This window comes from Camelus bactrianus, chromosome 16 (assembly GCF_048773025.1).
Source record: "Camelus bactrianus isolate YW-2024 breed Bactrian camel chromosome 16, ASM4877302v1, whole genome shotgun sequence".
NCBI lineage: Eukaryota > Metazoa > Chordata > Mammalia > Artiodactyla > Camelidae > Camelus > Camelus bactrianus.
Window position 1 is genome coordinate 49,019,998 of NC_133554.1, and position 17,657 is coordinate 49,037,654.

General features: G+C 37.0%; 1 protein-coding gene across 11 annotated transcripts in view; it reads left to right on the top strand.

The window, feature by feature from the left end:
- Nucleotides 1-17,657, top strand: part of CEP112 (centrosomal protein 112) — a 381,720-nt gene that overhangs the window by 180,375 nt on the left and 183,688 nt on the right. The window lies entirely within an intron of this gene.

The window sequence follows — 17,657 nt, forward strand, 5'->3', positions numbered from 1 at the left end:
CCTTACCCCTCCCCTCAGCCTTAGCAAATCCCTATGAAATATATCAGCCTCACTCCTTGCGTTTTGTTTTAATCTCTGTAGGTAATCGAGCAGCTGTTGTAATATTTGCTTTTCCTTCCTAGTGTTGCTTTTTTTCATTAGACTCTATGTTTGATTAGATTACTCAGATGATAATTGATAAAAATGACCCCAGAGAAGGGCTATTTCCCATCAGGTCTGTCGCTTTTTCCTACATGCACATACACATGCCTCCCAGCCTCCATCTCTGTAGTCCCTGTTGGAAGCCATTTGGCAGAATAACCCCCAGCTGTGGTAGCATTTGACTCTTCAAACTTATGGATGAAATGTGCACTGTCAGCATGGAAAATTATCTTTATAAATTTCAGATGAAAAAAAATCTTATTGGGTGTGTTTCTTTGTGGTACAATACATTCTTTAGGGTATATATAATCAAAGGCCTTTAGTGTATCCTCTTGAGGAGGTTGCTGTGAAATTTTATTAAAGAAAAATTGAAGAGCAATTGATAACAATAAAAAGATAATTTTCTTTTCTAATAAAACCATATCATATACTAGGTCTAAATACCTCTTTCCCATTGAAATCTAACCATATTATCTACACCACACATTAGCTTTTTCTTAGTTATCCTTCCTCCCCAAATAAAATAATTTTTAAACAACGAAATAAACCTTCTATTTATTATAATATATGTTTAAACAATTTTATCATTTTCTAAACATAAAAATACTACTGATGGAATAAGATGTTAATGTCTTGAGTGGAGGGCGGGAGGCGGTAAGGCAAAGAACAGGAGTTATTGGTTAATTTTCATTTGACCTTGAGTTGTCTTTTACTTTCAGATAATGATGGGGGCAATATAAATATATTCAGCACAGGGTTTTTTTTGTCAATAATATGCATTTATAGAAAAGCTATTTTAATTTGTTTTATGGGGGTTTGTTAACTAAAGAGGTAGTCATTGTAGTAGCCATGGTACCAGAATAGTCAGGTGGTTCCTGTTAAATCAATGTGTGTGATATTTTTGCCACCAACCTCTTTAGAGCCTTTATAAAATATATACTGGCCTTTTGATTGTTAGTCATATAATATATTAAGAGTATTTTCAAACCTTCGTTCTCCTTCAGAGATGATGTTAAGCCTAACCATTGTCTTCTGTGAGAAGGTATTTGGGTTCTGAGTCAGTGTAGGGTCTGTTTGCATGGAACAATTGAATAATTGATACAAGAAATACTTCAGTTTATACAATTTCTAACTATTTTGGTGTTCTTGTGGAAAGCCGACACAAGTGGAGGCCAAACTTAGAGGAAATCTTTTTCATTTTGCATATGTCGTATCTGCCATATATAGGGTGCGGTTCACCCAATGATAACAAAAGGGAAATTTTAGAATTATTACATATAATTAAGCCACAGGGAGAGTTTAATAAGGTTATTAATTGAATTTCTTCTAACTGAAGTATTAAGTATGAGGACAGTTTGACCACTTCAAATACTGTAGCATACGATTATATTTCTCAGATTTTCTGTCTGTCTTGGAACAATTGGAATTGCTGTCACGGGAATGCTAGTAAGCAGTGGAAACTTAAGCTAAATGATCAAATGCATTCTTTATCAAAATGAAAATGATTTTCTGTATAAGCTATACTAAGTTGTTTTTAGAGAACATATTTAAAAAAACTTTTATCAATAAGTTGTATTTTAAAAATCTAGTCGTGTATACCAAAATGCTAATAATTTGTATCCATTTTTGGCTATTTATTGGGGGTATTCATTCACAGTTTCCTCAGGTAAGTCCTAAATTTTCCAGCTATATCTTTTCTTGATTGTGGTCTAAGTAATCTAATGTATAATACCTTTTAGGTCATGAATTCCATTCACAAATTAAAAAAAACAAAGTGGCATATATTTTTTAAAATAGAAGAGTCTTCTTAAAAAATCACTGTTTTGTGGTTTGATGCAGAACAAACACAAGTGTCTTAAGCATTGGATTGTGTGATTTTTTATTTTAGCTCCAGGGAGGCATTTGATTTTCAGTTCATGTCTGGCTGCTCCCTTTTACCAGTGGAGGCCATTTTGTAAAAAGGACTAGTTGTAATACTTAACCAGAAGAGGACCAGTGAAATAGCTGTTTTGGATCCTATGGCTTTGTTTGCTGCTTTTCTTCTGTCAGAGTCTTGATTGCAGGCAATATACTAAAAATCTACTTTTGGTTTCTTTAGAGTATGTAGTATATTGCATACTAATAAGAAAATCATTATTATAAAGTACAGTTATCTACCTTAAGGTAAATCTTATCAACTAGGAGCTCCCTTTTGGTGAATATGCTACATAGTTATTACAGGTTAGTTGTTATTCAAGTAATTTCTGTTTTGTAGAGAAACAATAAGCTATAGTAATACAACGAAGAACAGTTAAACATCTCCCTCTTTTTATTTGGTGCAGTTAACTAATTATTCTATGCATTTTTATATTTTTGTTATAATTCCTTGATTTTCAGTGGTGGGATATTTTATGTTGTGATGCTTTCATTTGCTAAAATGCTCATTAAATTTTACCACCCTCGTCTAATATGTTCAGTCTGGTATGTATCTGAGGTCATGATGTTTAAGAAAAAGCATCTAGGTAAGTAGATATCAAGACATATACAAATTCACAACCTCATTATTACATATTTCTCATTTGCCAGATCCTTCTTACTGTGGTTATTTTGGAGAATGATTTGATTGATTCCAACATGGGTTTTTTTTTTTTTAATATAAAGCAAATGTATAGTTTTGTTATGATCGTCTTAGGAAGGCTACTTCTAACATGGTGGTCCTCCATGTAATTCTTATTTTGGTTTTGAACTGAAATGCAGTGAAAGAATTTCTGCAGTTTATCCCTTTGAATTAAAAGAAAAACAAGACAGGTTCCTTAATCCCTGGTTGTTCTTTTAGGACCCTGAACCACTTAGAGGTTACTTGATCCTTTTTGTTTGTTGCCGAAGTGAATGGTGTGTAGGAGTACTGTAGAGTCTGTCACAGAGAACCTTTGTGATCCACCCCAGAAGTGGTGTCACCATCTTGGGACAGCTGTCTATGTGACCTATGGAGGGACAAATTGAGGAGTCAAGGTAACCACAGTAGCCACTGTGACCCACATCTGTATAATGCAAACGATACAGCATCCTTGGAGAAGGTTATCAGTGGGATCTGGAGTTTATCAGTGACATCTGAAAATACATTTAACTTAGAATTTGTATATAGTAAAATGGGTCTTGTCTCACATTGACATCTTGATGCCTTTCTTGATTGCCTAAATGAGAATCATGATCCTAATATGAACAATTTTCTCACAGTAAGTGGACAGATCATCTGAATTTTGCCAGATTGATTCATAGTAAGAGGCTGCGTATATCATTAATTCTAAAATGTGGGATTTTTAGAATTCCTCTTCTTTATCTGTTCTACTTAAAAAAAAAGTTTCCAAAAAAAGATATTTATGATAGGACAGTTTTAAAAATCATATCTCAATAATATGACTTTATTTACCATGAATTTGGGAGTTTGGGCACAAGATAAAATGTCGATTTATAAACTGGGTGTGTACGTGTGTGCTAAATAAACACTGGCTATTATTCTTCACAGATTACTCAAAGAGCAAATTTAGCAAAATGTATGTTCTGAACATTATTGTCAAGCCTATGCGTGGTCTTTGAGCTTTTTTTTGGCAGGGGTGGTGGGGGCAGCATTTTTTCTATTGAAAACATTTTAATTTCTTTATATCCCAAGTACTTTCAAAAAGGATTTTAGGCAGCATTTTATAATAAACCCACACTTATACAGGTAAAATATAACTGAAAATAATAATTACGCAATAAATGATATTAACCACATCAGAAAATTCATATTTTAAAAAAATGCTCCAATTAAGTACAAGTTTTAGCTCTGAGCTTACCTGGAAGCCACAGTGAAGAGGGAAACATGCTGAATTGTGAAATTCTAATTATCTAATGAAAGAAATCGTACTGGTTCATTTGTTTTTCTAGCTGTCAGTTCTGAGAGAAATTTAAGGCACTGATCAGTATAACTGATGGTGTTCTCTATATGTTAAAACATTTGGAAATAAAATCTAGTGGGGAAACCTTAGATTCTTTAAAAACTTTCACAAAACATAGTTAGCAGGTTTTATTTTAATGTGCCAAAGTTTCATTTTAATTACTGAGTATGCCATTATTCTCAAAATTAAAAAACACAGCTGCTTTGAGAGATCCCATCTTGTAGGTATCATGAATCAAAAAAAAAGTATATTTTAAGTCACAAGCCTAACAGTTTCTAACTATCACTTTATGACTTCCAGAAATCCTTACAAAACATGTTTAGGGTATAAAAATTAGAAACTTGGCTGAGACTGGAAATAGTTTAAATTTAATGCCTTAATGTTAATTTCCAAGTGTCTCACTCTTTTTCTTGTGTTTGTTTCTCTTGTCCTCTGAATTTATACTATGGAAAATTGTAAGAAATAATAAAATCAAATGGTAAGTTAGTCCAGGAAAATAGGATAGTTGTACCTGTACCAAAATGGTTTACACCCTACCTACATAACCAAAATAGTATTTTATCATCAATATTTATTCACTAATACCATTTGCTTTGTTGTGAGGTAGTAAATATTTTTTATTTCTTTGGGTCAAACTGGACTGATTGCTTGGATGAACCAAGTTATGTATACTGTATTTTTCCCCCAGTGAAATGAGGCTGTTGCTGTTCATGTAACCCTGCTTTTTTGTTCCTCTCTTCTCTGTGGTGACACACACGGTCACATCAGAGTGGTTGCCTGGTGTTCCAGCTGTGTACACACCACACTTTGATACTCATCCCCTGATACACTGAGTTATTTGTATTAGGGGGAAAGAGGAGTGGAATTAAGTGTGCTTTAAGTTTTAAGTGGGCTTTGCTGCAATGTACATACTGTTGAATGTCAGACATTAGAAGAGTTGATGGGAAAATGTTTTTAAGAATTCACTTTATTTTGCAAAAAGGAAGTAAGATTTTTTTCAGTGGACTTATAAAACCACACATTAAAAATTTCAGCTTATTTTCTTTAGGTGAAATTTTATAGTATTATCTAAGTGCTGTGTTTAAGATAACCCAAGAATTTTCTGTATACATTTAAACATAAATAGAGGTTTTCCCCACTAAGCCATTTTTAAAAGCCTGTGGGAGAAGTATTATTTTTCTGACACCAAAAACAAGCTATTCAGGATTCTCCAAATAGGAAAAAGGCCTTCTTTTATTTTGACATAGATGCATTGATGCAAAGATCTTGTTTTATTAGCATCCGATAGTGATGTGTCTAATAGTATTACATATGAACTGATAATATATTTGTTTAGTACATTGTTATATGTATTACTGTATATAAGAATACTATTTCTTAATTACATAATTAGGAAAAAATATAGAGAGGTGCCCTTGCAAGTAAAGTCTACATTTTTGTAGGTCACCAGCTTTCTTTTTTCATTATAATTCTAAAATTCTGTAATTATTTTCATCTTAAAAGCATAAAAGTAGCATACATACCTATAATTAAACCATTATAAATAATTCAACTTGGTCTTCATTGTGGAGAAATTATATTAAGTTTAAAAAGCAAAAACAGGCTGAGACAAGGAAATTGATTTCTCTAAGAATGATCCATTTGTAGAAGTATTATACAGTGTATCTTTAGTCTGTGCATATTTTTAAAATGTGGCAGTTACCATGGAAACCACATTCTATGGCATGTGGTCCACTTTTAGATAAAGAATATTCCTTTTCAATACAAACCTTCCAAATAATAACATATAAAGTATTCCCTTTGCATTCACAGCTTCATGTCAATCGGTAATGATTGCTTTAAAAAATCTGTCCTTTGTTCTCGTTATACTTAATAGGTTTTCAAAGGAATATTTAAATTGTTCTTGAAGAAGTAATAATTAAATGCTGGAGATATTTAAAATACAGGGTATAATGTGATCACTCTGCAGTGGTGAAAACGGGGAGATTGCAAGGGAACACAAGTGTGGGTATACAGTGTGTTCCGATAGACAAGAAGCTTTTAGTCGTTTCGAGTGTCTTAAGTATCCAGAAATACTGTAGTCAGATTAAGTAATCGAAAAAGATGACCACATCCAATTATTTTCAGTTTACACATAAAGATTCTGTGGTTCAAGGACATCATCTTGCCCAAGGTTACAGAACTAGCAAATCAGGGCTTCTTAATCTTAGTTCAGTGCTCTTGCTTTATCTCACAGCCTCTTCCCATAAAGATTTTAGATTTTTGGAGAGACTTGGACATGGCAGAAAAGGAAGAGGGTTATATGTGAATCTCTGCCTCGCATGGAAGAGAGGCTGGTACTCTTTGTTTCCATGCTGAGAGTCTCAACGCAATTTGCATTTCTTCCAGTGATTTGCCATACTTGACGGTTGCTGCAAAGTCATAACTGAATCATGCTGTTTGAGTTCCAGTTTTAGTAAGCAGTCCCTCCTAGAACAACACTGATTTTTTATGCTTGTGTATGTGTTTAACAGCAGCAGCAGCAACAAATATTAATTGTGTGCTTCCCACATGCCAAGCTCTCTGCCAGGTCCTTTCAGTCGTATTAACCCATTCAACCCTTCCAGCACCCTATAAGGATTACATTTCCTGCTTGGAAACTGTTTTGACCTCCATACCTGGGTCAGAAGATGAATCTATGTATTTCCATTTTATCAATGAGAAAAGACTCTGGAAGTATACATAAATTGCCCAACGTGACGTTACGGAGAGTGGAGCTGAGACTCGAGGGGAGTCTCCTGCCCCATACACCTGCTTATGTGTGAGTTCATTGTCTCTGAATTTCATTTACTCTGCACAAATTCCATTATATTTTCAAGTTGGGATGGTTAATACATTGCTTGATTTTAAATACTGATACCTATAACCCAGGCTATGTGAATCCAAATCAGCTTTTTGCCAGTAGTTTTAATCTCTCCCCAAAGCCACCAGCCATGGCTCTGTCTCTATTCCGAGACAAATGCAACTCTGAAGAGATATGCGTTTCTTCATATTTTATTTGGAGTAGAATTCCTTCCCACAAATTTTAGAATTTGTAGAATGGAAAAATGAGTATGTTTTTGAAATGGGTTCCCTTTTGGTTTTCACATTATTACTGAAATAAGAAGCTATGTCCAGAGTAAAAATCCAGTAAGCTTTTTAGGTTAGTGGGACCTACCAATCTTTATAAAAAATTGCTTAGGAATTTGCATTGAGTTATTGGTGAAATGTGGTTTGTTGTGAATAGTTTATTATAGACGAACATCTGTTATATTCACATACTAATTCAGAATATTACATATGATCCATTCATCTTATGGAGTGAATATTTTAATCCCAAAGACTTTTAATTTTTCCTAAAGGAATCCATTAAAGGATCCTATTGCATGACAACAGCTAGTCAAAACCTTTTAGAAATGAGGTCAAAGTGGTTTAGTAAGTTCAGACCCAGAGACTTTCTTGATAGAAGTCCGAGGAAGAATCAGAAAATGTATTTCTTTTAGAATCCTCAAAAACAATTTATGTTGATGCAGTTTGGGCTTATTCTAGAGTAATTTTGGTCAAAATGAAAAGCTTTCAGATAATTTTTTTAACGTAAATACTCCCGCAATAAATTGTTGTTCCACATGCTGAATATCATTCCCACTGACATAAGGAAAAATACCTTCAGTTATTTTTAGCACATCGCTCTTCCTTCTCTTCTTCACCTCCACCTAAATGAAATTACCAAGGATGTTGGCAGAAGTTATCTGTGCGGAAATATTGGATGAATAACTCTTCTTCCTTGATGTCTTGGAAAAGTCATTTTTGGGTTTCTGACTCAGTCAGTCTCTAAGACACATCCTTGATGTCTTTATTTGTATATTTGAGGTAATTTTTTTGTGACAGAGAAGTTGAAGCCAGAGTGCAAGAAATGATTGGCAAAATGATGATATCATCAAATGTTCAAAGAGCTGGTGAATTGAAGCTCATTAAACTGATATTTTGTCTTCTATTCAGGACTAATTGGAATCATGCCTAGTTGCATGATATGAAAGATATTTAACACCTGAGCATTTTTCATGAGAAAAATGACAGAAATTGATGTTAGAGAGACCTTAAACCCCTGTTTGAGGAGTAAAGCAAGGCATTACATGAAAATAATAACCTACTTTCAAACTACTTTAATATTTGCGTGCAGAAAACATTTGAAAGACGTCATTAGAAGGAAACTTTTAGATAATAAAAAGTGGCCTCACTGAGACCTAAAGCACTGAAATTGGTGGATTAATGTGGAACTTGAGGTCATATTTTTCCATTGAAACAAATACTAAAATTCAGTGAAAATAGTTTTTCTTCACTTGTTTTAACAATTGTTTAAAATTGTTAACCTGATCTCTCAAGTACTCTGGGATATTTGTGTACTGAGAAGTTGAGGAAAGATCTCAAGAAATCAGAAAGAAACGATACACAGTTAGACTTGCAGGGCTTGAAATTATGTGTTATTTTTCCACTTCATTTGGATTTATTTTGCTTGGATATGAAGTTAAGGCCGGAAAGCAGTAGTAATATTTGAGAATGAGTTAGTAGTGTCATCAGAGAATGAAGTTTGCTGAAGTATGGGCTTGGGTCTGGGGTCTCTTTCGTTGTTAGTGGGGGCATTTGCAATGTAGTGTTAGGCTTGGGATGTGTGTATGTGTGTGTGTGTGAGTTTGTGTATCTTACTGATATTATTACTCTGTGGTACAGCGGAGCTTTCAGTGAACATGGAACCAATGGTCTGGCCAGGCCTAGCATCTTAAAACAAGGGAATTTTCCAGTGGAAGGACTTGAAAGTTGTAGGTCTTTAAAAAGGTTAAAATTAAACTGGTGATTCATTCATCTTAAGTTTACTTCTTAAGTCAGTATTTATTAATGCAACAAACCCCAGATCTCTAGGGTCAAGTGGGACCTTATTTATTTTGTTATTTGCAAAGATGTCATTTAATGTACAGAATGCATGTGTTCACCAAATGTTTCCTGAAAAAGCTAATTTTTTGTAATGTAAATGTTATCCTCACTTGTTGGGCAAGTTTTGTAGAAGCTCCAGATAAAGTGATGTTGGCATGTGCAGCAAGAGGAGTGGAGTGTGAGAGCTGAAAACTTTTTGTCCTTCAATTATTCAAAAATTACTGCCAAAGCTGTCATTAGACAAAAGCCATGAGTTCAAGAGGTACGGTGTGTTCCCAGCGCCTATTAAAGTCAATTGTGACTGTGCACGTTCTGGTTCAGGCTTTGAGAAACATGGAAAGGTACCCTTGTACTTTTCCTTCTCTAACCATTTCTAGTGACATGCAGCAAATATAATCTATTACCATAAAGTTGATGTTTCTTTAAAAAAAAAGTACTTCAATTCAGAAATAAGAATAGTAGAGTTTATCTTCTCATAAAAATTGTAACTATTGAGGGGATAAATAAGGAATTGGAGATTAACAGATACACAATACTATATATAAAATAGATAACAAGGACCTAATGTAAAGCACAGGGAACTATATTCACTATCTTGTAATAACCTATAATGGGAAAGAATCTGAAAAAGAATATAGATATATATGTATAACTGAGTCACTTTGCTGTACACCTGAAACATTGTAAATCCACTATACTTCCAAAAAATGTTTAGATGGGAAAAAAAGAAATTAAAAGGAAATCATAATTATTGTTAGCTATTTTGATTTCTCTTTGAAATCTTATTGTTCCATATCAATATTGACAAAATGGAACTCTGTGTGTTGAAAATTTTTACAATTGTGACTCTTTAGATAATATATAAATCAAATTTATTTACACATAAATTTTGCTATCTGTAAAATTAATTAGGCAGAATTATGTTAGCCTTATGACATAGCCTTTCTTCAGCTCGATTCATGCATTCAATAAAGATTTTTTGAGTGCAGTTCTGTGCCAGGTCCTGGGGATGGGGGAACACACCTTTAGGAGGTGACTTTCACAGGAATATTGCCCCAGAGTTGTGTAGGGAATGGTCTGTATTGCCTTAGAGGGGTTCCTCTCCAGGGTACAGAAAAGAACAAGATAGAGGAAGTCCTCCGCTCTAATGGAACTTACGCTTAAATGGGACAAGACAGATGATAACACAAAACACAAATCAACAAGAAGAGCACCACACAACAACAACTGTTCGGTGGAGAATTAGAATGGAGAGACCTGAGACCGTGCCTGGGTGACTGTGTTAGCTGGCCATCAGAGAGGCCTCTCGCGTGAACAGCTATCTAAGCTAAGAGCTGACTAATAAGAGGCCAGCCAGACTGAGGGGACAGCTGGTGCCGAGACCCTGCAGGAGAATGAACTAGGTGTGCTCAAGAAAAGAAAAAGGAGACCTGTGTGGCAGAAGCATGGCAGGTGCAGGGAAGGGCAGGGCCTTTGAGGAGTTTGGATTTGATTTTAAATGTGTTTGAAAGACAGTTAGAGGCTTTTTAGGTAGCAAGGTGACGTGATCTGATTCCTGTTTTTAAAAGGCCACTGTGATTGTTGTGGACAGTCCTGGATGTCTGTATGACTTATCTTTTGAGTCAATAGGACTTGTTCATGGATAAGGGATGGAAAGTGAGGGAAAGAAGAATTCTTTAGAGTTTGGGTTTGAGCAGCTAATTCGATGATGGTGTCCAATAGGAGGACAGTTAGGGGGGAATAAAAGCAAAAAACAAGAGTTCTATTGTTGCCAAGCTAAGTTTGATCTACATCATAAACATCCAGATGGAGAGCATCACATGGGGAACTAGAAATGCTGGTTGAGATTCCAGAAATATGAATTTGGACGTCACTGCAAGCAGTATAATTAAAGCAAGGGCCTAGATGCAAAGATTAATTTCTTACCGAATATGAAGACAAGGATGCTGGTTCATGACCACTCTCCACCACTTACTGGCTTTATGAACCTGAATAGCCTGCTTCATATCTCTGATCATCCCTTTCCACATCTGTAATATTTACTCATTCAGTTAGTGTCATCTGCTGAGCTCCTACTATGTGTTAGGTACTATAGTCAACCTTGGAATAAAAAGGAATGATCCCTGCCTTCCAGCTTGTAGTCTTTGGGGAAACAGGCGTTGTGCATCTGTCGTGCCAGGGGGGTAACATGATTCATTCCCCTCCTATGCAAAGAATGTCTTCCTTTAACATAGCGAAGGGGTGCATCAGGTCCCCATGAAGGCACCCTTTTGCTGATAGTACCACCTGATTGGTGTGATGATTTAACCAGGCCATTGAAGATACTTAACTCACCATTCCTTGAGGTGGAGGGAGATTAATACTCTACTGGCTTCTTTCTACTGTTTGGAAACTTTGCCTACATGCCTGCCTTGTCCACCGTGTGTGTAAGGGACTAGTAATAACACCAGCACGGAAATGGGCAGTTCTATCCTGTGGCCTCCTCTAGCAGGTCTTCCAGAGTTAGACATATGTCCAGCAAAGTGCGGTAACATGATGAAGGTGCTTTGATCCCAGGTAAAGAAGAGATGGAGTCACAGAGTGTGAGGACATAGGGCCTGGGAGGTGATCAGAAAAGATTGCATTAAAGAAGGTATCACATGCGTTGCATTTTAAAAATGAATATAAATTCACTATGCAAATTAGAATAGGAAAAACATTCTAAACAGAAGGAGAAGTGTCAGTACCTGGAAAATACTCTATACCTTGTTGACAAGCTGGGACTGGATCTCCTTGAACACTGGTCTCCAGTTTGGTGTTTATACTCTATCTGTGCTGCCATTTCTATGTCTTCTCTAATTATTTAAAACAGTGCTCTCCCAAATCAGATCCATTAGAATATAGGAAGAAAAAAATCCCTTCCATTTATGTGTTTTTGTATTTCATCTATTTTGTGCAAATTTTTGTAATGTACGTAATGTATTAATACGGTATTGTTACAGATTTACACATATTCATGTGTGCTGGGTTGTATGCTCCAAATTTTTATGAGTGTCCAATAAATAAACTGAGAGATCATAGCTGTCAACAATCAAAAGCCACTGAAGAATTTTAAGTAGAGGATTAAGAATTGTAAGGCAGTGAGATTAGATGCTGGGTGACTAGTTCAGAGTCATCCTAGTGAGAGGTAATCCTCAGCTAAGGAGAAGGACTTAGCTAAGGAGAGGAGACCAGAGTTGGGGTTTGATGTGCCACAGAACACGTAGGTGTTGATGTCACTTAGGCAAGTGGAAATACAAGACTAGAGTTCAAAGGAGAGCCTCCTTTGGAGATAAAGATTTGGGAGTCTCCAGGATGGATGGCAGTGAATACCAACTATGAAGATGAGATCCACGGAGCAGGGGGGATAGAATGAGGATGGACCACACTCACTGCATAAGAGTAGATGGAGGAAATAGAACTGAGCAAGAAGACTGAGAAAGTGGGTTAAGAATAACAAGGGAGCCAAGAAAAAGTGGTATTTCAGGAAAAACCACCACCACCACTGACAGCAACGATAATGCTTAGCTATTATTGTTATAATTCCTGGATTATTGTGGGAATTTGAAATGGGCAAACTTTTTGAACAGCCCTATAAATGTTAGTTTACTCATTTCAATTTATGAACTGCGGCCATTTAACATAAACGGACTACTGCACCAGATGAACAACAGTCTATGAAGACTGACTCCACATCACCTAATCCTGCAGCTGGACATGGACTTCGAGACCAAGGAGTCCAGAGATGGAAAGCATGAGACTCCAAAGCGGTTAGCAGCAGTGCCTGGCGTGATTTGCAGGCAACACTAACCAGGCTTCTGTAGTGACGTGGGGAGGATCACCCACACATCCAGCTCAATGCTTCCAGTCCCACTGCCGCTCCTGGGAGCAGTGAGGTTGCAAGTCCACAGAGAGCCTTGCCAGGCTGGGGACAGAAAGGCTTCACAACTCACCTACAGAAGCAGGGATCAATTGTCAGAATCACCCAATGAAGCAAAAAGGAACAGGTTTTATCTTGACCTATGCAAGAGCCAAGAGTTTGAGGATCTGAGATCAGAGGGAGAACCTATCTTGCATCAGCTGACAGAAGATAAGGAGCTTACAAGCTGCTCTGAAGCTCCCCTAAAATGCCCAGGCTCTTGGCTGTAAGAAAGTTCCCACTGCAGAATAGTTGCCACCACGCCTGGGATCCATCAGTTACATTGCTTGAGATATCTCTGAGTAGAATGCATCTGGGCTGACGAGTGTTCTCCCTTGTTTGCCCTCTTCTTTATTTCATGCATTTGCCTTGACTATGTAAGTCATACATGCATTTAAATATTCAATATGGATAATAATATACAGTAAGATGACTTCTTGAATAGGTAATTCATGAGCACTTTTACAATTTGGGTGACTAAAGACATACGGTAAAAGAATAAATGATTTCTTTTAAGATGGAAATATATGTCCAAGTGATGATTCCTTCATTCATCTCCTGGTTCATTCATTTATTGAATACCTTCACGTACCAGTCACTGTTCTAGGAGGAGGGACCCAAACCTCCCCGGAGCAGTTCACAATCCTGCCAGCCCACTTAGCAAGTACACAAAACACTGCAAATGAGACAATTGCTGTTATCTGGTTGTCTGCCCAGAATTCCGAAGGAACCAGTGAAGTTTTCAGAGAAGGGAAGATCTGAACAGCATTAAGGTAGAGAGGGAAGTAGCTGTCGTACTACCATTTTATGAAGTTGTTTCTAATTAAATTACTCTCATCAAACTGAAACCCATCACACTGAAGAAAAGGGAGTTTTGATGGATGGAAAGAGTGGAAAAGGAGAAGGAAGAAGAATATTGCAGGAAGATAACTTCCTGGTGGGACACCATAGGGGAGTTGCCGCCCGAAAACTTGGACTGTCTGGAGGTGGGGGAGGGGTAAGAAAAGATTTAGGACGTGCAGGCACAGAGGTAGGAAGATGCTCAAGGCAATCTTCACCTGCTTGGAAGTTCTGCCTAGGATTAGTAATGCCCCAGATAGTCGCCTGGAGACACAGAAGAGGCAGCAGCCCCTCCCTGAGGAAAATAAACCCCAAGATGCTCTTGTCCTCATTGAAAACCTAGGGGCAGGTGAGAGGATTGCAGGTCAGCTTCTTTCGTGTACATCTGGAGGTCTCCTGTCTGTCAGAGGTCTGCTCTCTGAGTTGGGGCGTTCCTGACCCCTCCCCTCGACTTCCCAGGTTTGGCCTGCTCCTGCTTAAGAATGTTATTCCCTCTCCGGTACCCTAGTCCTGCCGTGGTGCCCCAGTCCTGCTCTGGTACCCCAGTCCTGCCGTGGTACCCCAGTCCTACCGTGGTGCCCCAGTCCTGCCGTGGTACCCCAGTCCTGCCGTGGTGCCCCAGTCCTGCCGTGGTACCCCAGTCCTGCCGTGGTGCCCCATCTGCTGAGCTGCCTTCCTGATGGTCCTTGCAGGACTGGGCTAAAGGTTAGCTTTCAGAAGCAAACAGGCATATGCTTAAGGGCTTGACCGGTCATGGTCATGGTCGTGTAAGATTACAACATAAGGAAGGGGGCAGTACTTATAAGCTGCAGCTCATAGCTCTATAGAAATTTCTGCAGAAATTCTCAGTGAGAGATGACCTTGTTTTATTTTTCTCTGGGTGTCATTTATTTTGAGAAAGAGAATTGAGCACAATGTTATGTGTTAGACACCTTCACATGCTTTCTGGAGGAAGTAGGTATTATCTCAGTTTTTACAGAAGGAAGACAGACTCAGGCCGTGCTGCATGTAAGCGTAAGGGCTAGGATTTGAACCCAAATCTGCTTGACTTCAAAGCCCGTGAACTCTCTCTCCCCTGGACCACCTCATAATATCAATTACAGGCATACCCGTTGGTGGGAAAGCCTTTTTTTGCTACTACTCACTAGTGACTTGTGGTTAACATTCATGAATATTGTGAAGGTAATTTCACAGAACAAATCAAATTGACATGTCAGAACTATTTAGAAGGACAGAGAGTTCGGGGACACTCTGAGTCCCTCCCCTAAATCCTAGCGAAGTGTCCCCTAGCATTTTACACAGGGTACTACAGCCCTTTCTTTTTGAGTAGGCATTAATGTCATACTGTAGTTATGGCTGCAGTTTTTCCCTCTAAGCAACTCTTTCTCTTCTGAAACCCTATGGCAGCCCGTGGTTGTTTAGATTGAGCTCAAGAGTGTTTTTAAACATTAATTTGGTTTGACATGACTTGGTGCACAAATTAATTATTCAAGCACATATTGTTCCATGTACATGAAAAGAATGAAGCTGTAGTGAATTGCATTCTAACTACCACATGTGAATCCTAATGTTACTAGGAATAGACTATTAAAAGAACAAAAGCTGGCAACATATAGCAACTCTGAATTTGGCCAGTCCCACAAAATTAGCATAAATATGTGAAGCAATCAGAACAGTTCGGGACTTCCTAGGAAAGTGTCCCTATTCTTATCTAGCTCTAAAAGAATGTAGAATAAACTATTCATTTAACTGAGGATAAAAATATGTCTGCTATGCAGTTATAATCATATGTCATTAATCAGAAAATACTGCAGAAACTCTGACAAATTAAAAACACAAGGATGTGTCTGCAAGGGTTTTTTCAGCCATTAAAAAGCTGCTTCACCTCTCAGGCGAGCTCTTTTATGGCAACTTCTTGCTCAGTGTACTGACATCTTCAAAGGCTCTGACATCTGTCGGCCTTTGAACTACCATTAAAAAATATTATCCCATTTCCATTCTTTTATGCCCATTTTTTTAATTATAGCCCTTCTTTCAAGTTGGGAACATGGTTGGTTTAAATGATGCTGTCCTTTCGTTTTCAGCCACCCAGCTGCGGTTTGAATAAATTGATGTAGAATCAAAGGCGGGACTTTAAAGGAAAAAGGTTTGATGGACTTGGACTCCGAACCAGATGAGGTTTTATGATGAAAAGGGTTTAATCCCAGCACAGGCATTGCTTCTATCAGTTGAGCAGTACAAAGCAATTCATATATATAGGTTCACGCGAAATGATCTATTTTTTTTTTAACAGCGCAGATCTCTTCAGGACTTGCAAATGTGGCATTAGCTAATATTCAGAGAGCTGATTTCCTTTCATCCACCAGAAGCTTATGATTATAGTACAGTTCTCGAATTGGAAATGAGAGCTGCAACACAGATTTAAAGCTGTGCTGTCTGATTTGTATTCAATATACATGTCACTGCGGGACAGGCTAGTCTGGGCCAAGCTGGTTCAATACAAGGAAAAACAGTTTCATCATCTGAGATTCTTAGTCAAAAATATCACCAGCTAATTAAGACAGCAGTCTCATGACTCTTAGCGAGGTGTTGGGTTGATTGGTATCTCTTAAAATTTGACAAGAAGGATTGAAGACGCAGCCTCTCTTTTATTACATATTCTTCTTGCGGTGTTAATGTGTTCAAGTGCATTGCATGGTAATGAAGTGTAATCAGTTAACTCAAATCACCTTTTTAGAAAAGGAAAACACCATAATTGTAAAATAATGACTTATTTTGCATTCAAATATTTCCACTCATCTGATTATTGATCTGAAGCAAAAATCATTTCTGAAAGCCGACTTGAGCTTTGCTCAGTAAACCACTTAGTGAATGATAAGTGTTATCTTGAGCCAGATAGTTCAGGAACTGGATAAGTAGTTTAGGATAATTGCAAACCTAGAACATAGACCTAAGTCCATTTTAAAATAAAAAATGATTTTTACAAAAATTTCTAATAATAATTCAGGGTAAATTGTACTTTTAATCCATTAGAAAAATTTCTTAAGATAGTAAGCACTGGACTTACATTAGAAATGTGCTATTTCTCAGAGGAAAAATATGGTTCTTCCATTTATATGGAAGTTTTAGTTTTATTTACTTATACAGATTTGATCATTCTGCACCATTTTTCATCCTTTTCAAATAGAATTTCTATTTTAAACTACAAATTAATATCCAAACCATAGCTTGAAGAAATTCTCAATATGTATAATTTTACTTTAGCAAAACAAATGTCAACTAGAAGAGCAATACTTTCATTTTTATGTTACTACAATCTATAGTCTTCCTTATATTCTAGGATGTTTCATTTTCTTTTTTTTTTTTTTTTTTTTACTTCTCCCTTCTCCTTAGGAGAAAACATAGAATGATACACTTTCATGTAAGATTTACCAGGAAATACATTCTGCCTGGCCCTTACATATTTTTGTAAATTCATAAGTTCATGGAATTACTTGGAAGAAGTTGGATTTCCCTCAGTATAATCATTGTTTTCCCTTCTGGAATCCTGTTTCAGCTTCCCCTTTTTTATTATGCAGTGACCAGCCAATCTTTCACTGCTTTTAACCATGTAGTAAAGTTTTCATCATATATGTATCCCTGTCACTCTGTCCTACCAAATTATGCCTGTATCTTCCCAGTGAGCCTTAGTTTTCCACTTGCCTCTCCCACTTCTCCATCTTAGTTTCTTATTTCTCTTCCAGCGCCTCTATCTTACACTAAATATGGTAGTCTGCCCACCTCTTTTCTTAATTCTTCTGTTAAGAAACCATCTACATTTCAGTGGCCTTAAATAACAACTATATACAAATAATCTCAAAGTTCCCATCTCATCT